The 9533-nt window shown below is 35.6% G+C and overlaps 1 long non-coding RNA gene across 1 annotated transcript; it reads right to left on the bottom strand.

The window, feature by feature from the left end:
* Positions 1–709: 709 nt before the first annotated feature.
* On the bottom strand, positions 710–2637 carry LOC131543509 (uncharacterized). The gene is made up of 3 exons (XR_009271918.1): positions 2444–2637; positions 1563–1614; positions 710–1438 (listed from the first exon to the last, which is right to left on the bottom strand). It is a non-coding gene; the product is annotated as an uncharacterized LOC131543509 (long non-coding RNA).
* Between the last annotated feature and the right edge of the window lie 6896 nt (positions 2638–9533).

Consider the following 9533-nt stretch of genomic DNA (forward strand, 5'->3'; position numbering starts at 1 on the left):
CCCTCCTTTAGCTGCAGGCCTGGTTTTGTTCTTGGAGCCAATAGAAACACAGAGGAATAATTGATGCCCCGAGACTCCAGACAAGACAATAGGTCAAAACAACAGGCAGCGTTAGATCGAGCGGCCCTAGAAAAACTGCAGAAATATAATTTGGCCTCCAGAAGCGTTTGAGTCCAGAGCGGCAGCCGGCGAAACACGTCCTGTACCGGCGGGGACACGCTTTCATCCCAAACTCACGCTGCTTCATTCAACAGCTTCAGCATCGTGATTTTCATGACCATTAAAAACATCCCTCCCACAAATGTTCACTAATTTAAAGTCTGCATGAAACCAACATTTACAATATTCATACTGAAATAAAGTCGGCAGCAACTTTCGGTTCGCGCAAACTTTAAAGCCTCCAGACATTTGGCTTTTGAAATTCCCATAATTCCCAATAAAGAGTCTGCACTGTAGTAAGCTACAGGTTTTTATTTTTTTACAAGAAGGTAAACATATTTTTAGATTTTAGTTCTTATGTTTTAAAATACAATTTGAATTCTTATTGTAATATTACAAGGAACCTCCAATTAATTATTAATTGTTATTACCATAAAGCATTTTATTTTCGTTTTGTAAACTTGGGGTTATGTGTCATGTGGTATTTTTGTTTTGTGACAAAAAACATAATAATAATAATAAAATAGTAGTAAATAAAAGAGTCAAATAGTTCTAAAAATAGGTTTTATTTTTCTTGGATTAATTCACTACAAAATTAAAAACTAATTTACTCATCCTCACTTCACACCATATGACTTACTTCCTTAAAATAAGCACAAATTGGTCATTCTCTTCCATAATAAGTTTATTAATTTATTGTATTGCTGTTTTGGTCTGTTTATTATGGAAGCCCGTTTCCACCACTGAATTAAAAAATAAATAAATAAAAAGTAATTGCAACTTTTTCTCTCACAATTCTGACTTTTTTTGTTCTTTTTTTTGTGAGATATAAACTCGCAATTCTGAGAAGATATCAGTCTTTTTTTTCTCCTCAGAAGTGGACTTTATTTCTCGCAAGTGTAAGGAAACCTTTTTATTGTTTATTCAGTGGCAGAAACTGGCTTCCATAGTTTATTCTGTTTCATATAAAGAAAAGAAAAGCATTTAAAAGTCACACAGATTTAATAATTCAGTTTCTCATACATGCATGCATCTCACACACACTTCAATGGCTAATATTCAGTCATACGTTACAGGATAATGTGTATAAAGCATCCAGACAGATGAACGTGAATCTTCTTGTCATTTCTTCCTCACAGTGGAACCATGAAGGGACAGTTTCATATTTTAGGTTACTTTATATTTTGGTTTCAGTGTGTTTGCAGAGAAGCAGGACGTGTTTAGAGTTCAGGACGAAAGCCGGTCTTGATCCGCGTCCAGCGGCCGCTGCAGTCCTGTCCTGACACACACACACAACAGTTTGTTTTCAGCAGAGCCAATGACTGACCGTGAGGGAATATAACACGATATATGATCAGAGCGGCACAACTAGATGATGATTCTGTGCTGTGAGATGTACTGACCATATCATCTGAGGATCGGGCGCTCACGGTGAACCGGACAGGAGACCGACCGCTGTAACACACACACACACACACATATATGATCTCACATATAGCTGTGTCTATACAAAGTATAAAACTATTGAGAAATATCACTAACTGAAATAAAGCTGCTTTTCGTTTAAGTACTAGAATTATGAAAACGGGAATAAAGTACAATTTATATATATATATATATATAACTAAAAATGAGATAAGACTGCTAAAACTTAAATTTTAAACAGAAACTTAACATTAAAATAAAATAAAGGAAACTCAACATTATTAAATACTCTACATGCATAATACTAAAAAAAAGCACTGATAAACAGCTAAAAATTACATGATAGCACTGATTCATGTACTCTGCATATATATGGTATTTTATTCTGAATTATGATGAATCTCACAAAACATGTCCAGATCACACTGCACCCTTAAGATTATACATAACGTTACTCATTTTGATTTAAGTTTATACATCCATACACAATTGTCCAGAAAAATGCGTGAATGCAGAATAAAATACATATTGTTTTGTAAAACCACTTAGAATAATGTATGTTTTGATTTGAGCGTGAAAATGGACTTGCCAGCTTTATTTGACTCACAGTTAAATGAATCTGAATGTTATGCAGCAGTGAAATATATGATATAGAGTGTACAGTTACTATATAAGTTCATGAATGTTGGTATCCTGTCGTGATTTCACACACATCAGTGAAGGCTTGTGCATCGTGTCAAACAAAGCTGTAAATATTCATAAACGCCTCAGCAAATAATCGCATAGACAGCTCTTGGGGGTCTGTTGTGGTCACGTGACCGTCTGTCTCGGGCGGGAAACTGTGGATCTCGTCACTCACCGCTCAGGGAATGGCGAAGTAAAAGATGAGGAAAAGAACGACATCAAACAGCAGAAACATCCAGAAGTCGAACCAGTATGAATGTTTGGGCAGAGCCGGCACAACGCCACGCGAGTTCTCCATAATCGCGCTCGCTTCCCGCTTCCGGCTTCATGCGAGTCACACACTTTTCCTGCTTCCGGTGCATTGCACAATAAAAGTCCCCACAAAACACCTCCCTCAGTCGCACTGGAGACAAACGCCCGGCTGTCTTTATTACAACATATAAAGTAGAATAAGCATTTCAAAACATTTATATGAGCATTCACAGAAAGTGCAATTTAAGTACAGTCAGTTTTATTTTCATAGCACTTTTCGGAATTATTTCAAAGTGAGTTTACAGTAAATCACGATGCTTATAATATCGTTATACAGTTGTATTTAGCAGGTTAGAGCTGCACATACAAACAGCCTTTGTACAAGAGCTAATCAAGTTAATTTAAATGCCATTAATATTCACTCAAGTGCTGTTTACTTAAATACCTTAATAGCAGTTTACAGCTCTTACATGAAGGTTTATAGCATTTAGCCTATATAATCGTTTATGCTTCTATAATGAATTGTAATGGTGTTTATGTGAATATTGCACTTAAATGAAGATAATAGTGGTTTAATGAACAATATTCCACGCATGCTATTAGCATTTAAATAACCTTAATAGCACTTGAATGAACGTTAATAACTCTTAAAATCAACCCTCGCACTATTATCATTAATTTAGGGGTTATTAATTTAAGCGTTACACAGCAGCTAGTATATACTTCACCCAGTACATAAACACACGGCCTCAGAAACATCGAGTGCCGCTACAGATGGCTAAGCACCTCTTAAATTGTGAATAGCTGGAACTGGGATGTGTTTTAAAGGCCGTTTGTTTTAAACAGCAGCCCGTTCTGACGGCAGCGTGTAAATTCACGGTTTTACCCTGAGGGACGGATCCCAACGCCTCACTAAACAAATGTTTCCTCACGGCGGGAACAGCAGCACAAAAACAAGCCATGAATTTTTAACGGCGAGGTGACAGACTGCGCTAATATGTGCTGTACGCTTTGATGTTTGAGAGCATAAACAGGGAGTTTTTATTCCGAATGTGAGCGATGCCATTATTCCTCAAAAAAGAGCTTTTATTGATGGCACCGTCCCACTGCGTCTTTCATTCCAGCTTCTGAATTATGTTTCTAATAGTTCATTTTATTCCCTGATTATAATCTCGTTACTCATGCGACTGAAATATAACGCAAAACAAAACAGAATCATGTGATTCCGTTACTGGCGATCACGATCCCAGCACGATCGGATGATTACCAAATAAACAACACACGGACACGGGATGCTGATTTAGGTCTAAATGATTTCATTATGTGAGATGGAGGAGAGTGTGGAGTGAAAACTAGCACAGCTAGAAGGGAAATTGCAACACAAATGGTAAATAGGCTTGATCATGGCCATAAATATAACAACAATAAGCTTGCGTAAAGGTATATGCACACTGTATCATAAAATATGATGATTATATTAGTATCCACACCAGCTCTTTAATGCAAGATAGATTTTGCAAAACTATTTTAGATTTATTTACAGACCATAATAGTTTTATCAACATTTAAAGAGAGCTTTTATTCATTTATTTATCAATCATTTTAATTGTATATTTTAAACATTTTTAATTGTATATTTTAAGCAAAGTTTTTCATCTAATATTTTTATTTTATTTTATTTTACAAAAATGTTCCCACACAGTAAAAAGTGATAAGTTGACTTAACTTAAAAAAATTGAGGAAACCCGTTGCCTTAACATTTTTAAGTAAATGATGATTTAAAAAATATATTAATTGAATTGTCAAGTTCACTTAACTTTTTATTTATTTTTTTTTTAATTATTATGTGCTTAATAATTTTAAGGCAACGAGTTTCCTAAATTTTTTTTAAGTTAAGTAAATTATAATTGAAAAAAAAAATAATGAATTGAATTGTCAAGTTCACTTAACTTTTTTTTATTTTTTTTTTTTTAATTATTATGTGCTTAATAATTTTAAGGCAACAAGTTTCCTCAATTTTTTTTAAGTTAAGTAAATTATAATTTAAAAAAAATAATGAATTGAATTGTCAAGTTCACTTAACTTTTTTTTTTTTTTTTTTTTTTTAATTATTATGTGCTTAATAATTTTAAGGCAACGAGTTTCCTCAATTTTTTTTAAGTTAAGTCAACTTATCACTTTTTTACAGTGTAATGAACCTTAGTTGTATATTTAGTATATCCTGATTTATTGACATAATGCAGAACACTCAAATATAACTTTATTTTCAGATTTTAGCATGACGTTGGAAATAGCTGTTTAATGTTTCAAAATGTAGCCTAAACTACAGTATTGTTCAGCTCTAATCTGCCAAATGCAGATATACTGTATATATGTAGGAAGATCATCATTAACGTCATGATTTGCTCTTAATATTCTGAACCGATGATGTGTATTATGAAAAGTGCTATGAAATAAAATGGACTTGACTTCATAAACATGTTTGTAAATAAGATTAATAATTGAGTCCAGACCACTGAATTATTGAAAATGATGTTGTGGTCTCATTACCTCCTCGGCTGTGCATTAATTTTCAATCTTTTGTCAATACATCCTTCTTCTCTCTCGGTTCTGTCCAGTGAAACCCATTTGTTTTTAAAGCTCAACATAAAGATGCAATGGCTCATGTGGACAGTCTTTAATATTCCTCCCATATTCTCATTGATCAGCCGGCGGTATTTACAGATGACGCTAAACGCCACCGTATCAATGTGTCATTGTTAACGTTCATCTCATTTCTCTGGACCTCTGTACGGTTCATCCGCCATCACAGTGTCTAGACAGACACAGATTGCGCTATAATCGAGCATTTGATTGTGTGTGCATCCAGCGCGATGTTTCTGACCCCGTGTTACGAGTTATGAGTGCGATCTGTCAGAGCTCTGTGAGGCATTAGATCCCTGGACTAATTGTTTTGTCAATGATGGCCTCGTCTCAATGTGTTGTGTACTTTAAAAACTCTTTCTCTTCGGTGTCAGGAGTTCAGAGCCAAGACTGAACCACTAAGAACCGGATTACCAGTCAAGGCCCTGATTCAGACCAGGACCGTCAGACCAACAAGCAATGAAATGAAGTAGAAAACATGCTGCATTTCAAACACTGAGCCGATTTTGTGTGAAAATTAAGACTGATCAAGTCAAGATCCAGACCGAGGTCATGTTTGTCTGGTCTCAAGCAGTGTTGTGGATATACAACACACATAAAACACAGACAATTAAACATTGACACAGCATTGCATTACTGTGTAATTTCAGGTTGCCTGATTTTTTTACAACAATGTTGTTTTTGTTAGATGTTGAATTTAACAAAAACAAAAAGCATTTTCTTGTCAACTGAAATATTGTTATTAATGGCCAAATTCAGATGCCATTTTGGCAATAAAAGTAATGAATGTGACGACAAAATATTGGCTAAATTTATGGGATATATTTTTCAAAAGACAAACAAATATGACTAAATATATAGTCTTAAACGATACAGTCACACAATGGCCATGTGTTCTTAATATTATAATACACTGATAAATAATTGACACTGAAAATGAATTGGTGGTGACAACTTTTCACTCAGAAATGGGTGGTAAATTAAAAAAAAAAAAAAAAGATACAATGATTTAAATGTGAAAGATTGCATGCTCTTTTTATTTATTTGACTAATATATTTTCAATAACATTATGACACATAATAATCGTTTTGGAGATCAAAAATGTATTTGCAAAGGATTTCTTACGTTCTGGTGGACGGCGTTTGTATTACAGCCTTCGTCTGCTAAAAAACCTGCTCAAGTCATATTGGTGGACCATTCAGATTTGACATTATATGCTGCTGAAATTTGATTGGCTGCACACCAATTATCAACTTGACTGATTAGAGTTGTGAGTGTTTTTCAATTGTAGCGCCACCTATGGGCAGAGTTGGATGCAATTTGGTGCGCATCCTCAGAGTGTCCAGTTTTCTTTGTACGTCTTAAAAACTATGTTTTGTTAAGTTTAACCTTTGCATTTGGCAGATAGAGGTCAGTTAACAATTTCAATCGTAATAAAACCAAATTATAGCTATAGCCCACAAGTGTAATTAAACGTAAGGCATAACTAAAATTTCACTTCAAAATGTCACTCAAAGTGAATCAAAGGGTTCTGATCATTGACAACAAATTCCTACAAACTATCAACGAAAAGTTGTTTTTGCCTCCATATTTGACCTCAAATCATATAAGCCCCGCTTGTGACCCCAGTTTGAGAACCGCTGCCTCGAAGGGATTGACCTGGAGAAAGATCCTGAGTATTTAGTCTTGTTCTCTCATCACTGTCACACAAACTATCAGAGCAGCTACTGGCATTTGAAGCAATTTGCAGCATTACCCGAGTTTTACACTCAGAAGCTGACAAAAGAAAATTTCATGACATTCCCCCCGATGAAACACACAAAAGTGATCCGTCTGTCCGTCTGTGAGTGTGTGCTGGAGGGTTTGAGTAATTATCTCCCGCTGGTCTCCTCTCTGGTGCCACTGGCAGTGTCGTAAAGAAGGAGATGAGAGAAGAACGGGTCGCTCCGATCTGTCGCATGTGATGACAGACTTGGAAAACGGCGGGAGGCAACGCTGCCAAGAATCCAGTGATCCGTTCCACTGTCTCTCTCTCCAGTTCAGTTTGATTTAGTGTGATTTATTGACATGATAAACAACATACAACATCCTCGCCCTCCTTCTGTTTTTAAATCAGAAATCAGTCGCTTTCTGCTAGCATATCAGCTGCGAAATATTATCCAACAGCAGAGCCTCAGCACTGATGAATGAAAACGAGCACAGGTTATCAAGACGCGTTTTTAAAAGTTGAGCTTATCTCGACTTGACACGGCATCTTAAATGCGATGCTCACTTGTGGCTCCCTGTGACCTAGTTTCCTGATTATGTCATTTTGTTCACCTGTTTCTTGTTAATTTACTCATTAGTCTCTCGTTTGGTTTAGTACTTATAGCCATGCCTTTCCGCAGTTTCTTTGTTCTGCCTATGTCATGTTAAGATATTGTGTTTTCCTGTTCTTCCATGTGGGTTCATTAAAGACTATCTGCCTCCTTCGAGCTTCTTCCACCGGCAACCTGTGACAACATCATTCATGGATTTTTTTGTTTTTTTCTTGAAATGGTTAGCTGGATGAACTTTTATTTTATTTTTTCGTTACTACTCGTTTCTGAATTTTCAGAGAACATTTAAATGTTTTGAACGTTCACAAATAATGTAATGAGAATATTTGCAGATCATTGTTAGAGCATATTTTTGTTAGCAGAGATGGTCTTTAATAATCGTCTCAAAACATAATTTATACATTCTTCAAATAATGTGTTTCCTGAAATGTTGGGTGAATGTTTGTCCAATGTTTTCCAGAGAACATTCAAAAATAATATTCCCATAATGTGTTCAAAATAACATGTAACTTTTGCTAAACCTACAGATAAAATGGACATTTTGAATGTTCAGAAATAACTTATTTTCATAACTTAATGGAAATGTTAGCAGAACATTCTGAGAACATATTTTTGCTATCTGTGCTGGAACCTACATTTAATTCTCAAAGGCTGAATTCATTTTTCTGCTTGAAGAATGCATTAGGCGTTGTAAAGCTAGTTCCTCTTCATTGTTTTTTATTTGAAGTCTACATTCAATCTAATCAGCACTGACAAAAGCTCTCTTACTTTAAAAGTGCAGACGACTCCGTGGTCAGCGTGAAGAAATCTGAGGCCTTGACGCGAGAGCGGCGTTTGGTCTTATCGGATAATGAACGCAGCTGGCGGCAGAGCAGAGAGAGTCTCAGTGCATTAGCAGCAGCTGCAGGGGCCAAACCAACACCTGCAGAGAGTAAAACTCTTCATTTAGATCAATATTCACATCATTAACCTTTACTGGCCCTACACTAATGGATCGATACAGCTACGGAGGAAGCGCACAGCAGAGAGAAAAGAACAGCGGGATGGGGAGGCTGGGATAACGTTAACGTCACGTAAGAGGCGGAGCAGCAATCTGATGCACGCCGGAAACACTTTGCCCTTTTCTTTAGGATTTCTGCTCAAAACATTAACAATCTTTGACCTCTGACTCAAGCTAAAGTGGTTTGAGAAAAGTGAAAAGTCTCGAGAGATTCACATCGAACTGTCTGTTCTGATAAGTTTTCATACTCGTGGAAGCTGTTAAGATGAATATTTAAATGCATTATTTACTGAATTACTTATAGGAGGAGGAATCGAGAACAGAGTGATGAATTATTGAAAATAATGTGATAATAACTACAGTAGAGCATTAAACAGCATTCTTTTTTTTTTTTTAACCTAAAGATTTGTACCACAGAGCAGATTTTTGGTATTTTTAGGTCATCAGACACATTTTTATAGTCTGCACATAGAAAACATTACATTGCAAAAAAAGTAATTGCACAAACTTAAAAATCTCAAACTTAACACTCAACTAATTCAACTAACACTTTTCAGTTTTAATTTGTTCTTTCACTAAATGCAATAATGACTCATTTATGATCTTATTTTAAAAAAAGGTTCAACGTCAACCTGAACACGAGACAGGAAAGCAAAAGAATGGTGACAATCAACAAATAAAAGTGAAATGACGAGCTCTTAACACCCCAACACATCAAAAAACTAACAATACTGACAAAACACTGGCAAAAGTAAAAAATTCAACAAACGGTGAAACCTATAACAGTAGCCATATAATTCATTCATACTGCAATGCAAGCTGGGAACACACAAACACTTAATTGCCTTATTTTACAGTGTAGGTTGGAGCAGTGCACACTCATGTACAAATGCAAAAAAAAGTATAATAGTAACCGTTAAAACATCTGTATACACACACACACACACACACACATAGTCAAAACTCTCTTGATCTCCTGAGATGAAGGTCGATGCATCAGCTTTCTCAAACCCTGTGGGTATGTGATGTTATTCTGGTTATGAGGACAAAT

The sequence above is a fragment of the Onychostoma macrolepis genome, chromosome 07, assembly GCF_012432095.1.
Source record: "Onychostoma macrolepis isolate SWU-2019 chromosome 07, ASM1243209v1, whole genome shotgun sequence".
Taxonomy (NCBI): Eukaryota; Metazoa; Chordata; class Actinopteri; order Cypriniformes; family Cyprinidae; genus Onychostoma; species Onychostoma macrolepis.